This window comes from Gavialis gangeticus, unplaced genomic scaffold (genome assembly GCF_001723915.1).
Source record: "Gavialis gangeticus isolate Ggan-Ray unplaced genomic scaffold, GavGan_comp1, whole genome shotgun sequence".
Lineage (NCBI taxonomy): Eukaryota > Metazoa > Chordata > Crocodylia > Gavialidae > Gavialis > Gavialis gangeticus.
In genome coordinates this window covers 16,772,714-16,773,418 of record NW_017729033.1, presented here as the reverse complement: position 1 = coordinate 16,773,418, position 705 = coordinate 16,772,714, and positions in this window count along the sequence as shown.

Below are 705 nucleotides of genomic sequence, written 5' to 3'. Positions count from 1 at the left end.
CTCCCCTTGGATAACAATCACCATCTTGGATAACAAATGATTAACTTGTCCTCCTTCCTCAAAAATGACATTTGAAATCAAAGTCCTGCAACATGGGTGGCAAGGAAAAGTATCTTGAATATGTTCCTGATTGAAACGTGCATTCACTTCTTGAAAGCACATTGCTTAGATAATACCATGGAAAGGCTGAAGATATAGAAGCATTAACAATGGACTGAACTAAGTCATGTTATCAAACCATTTAAAAAAGGATTTAGCTTCCCATTAATGCATATCATTTCTTAGTGGATCAAGAAGAGAGGAAGTCACTATTATTACATTACTATTTCACCGTTTAATCATACACAGTACATCTTGAAAAACAGTCTTTAAGTTCATCTGCTTTCTTACTTAGAGGGCTTTAATTCATGTTAAGGTCACATCAGTTCTGCACAATGGGTCAAAGTTGTAACAGACTCCCCTAATGCAGGGTTAATTAACTGGTGGGATGCGTCCTCTAGGTGGGACTCGGGACATGGCAGCAAAACTCTAAGTGCCACAGCAGGACTTCCGGTTTCACTTTTGCACACTTCAAGCAGCTGCAGGCCTCCTCCCTGTTCTTTGACTGGCATCTGGGGGATTCCCCCCTGCTCGTCGACATGTGGGACCAGGATTTTTGACCTTACGTAGGTGGGATGTAAGTTGAGAACTGCTGTCCTAATGTAC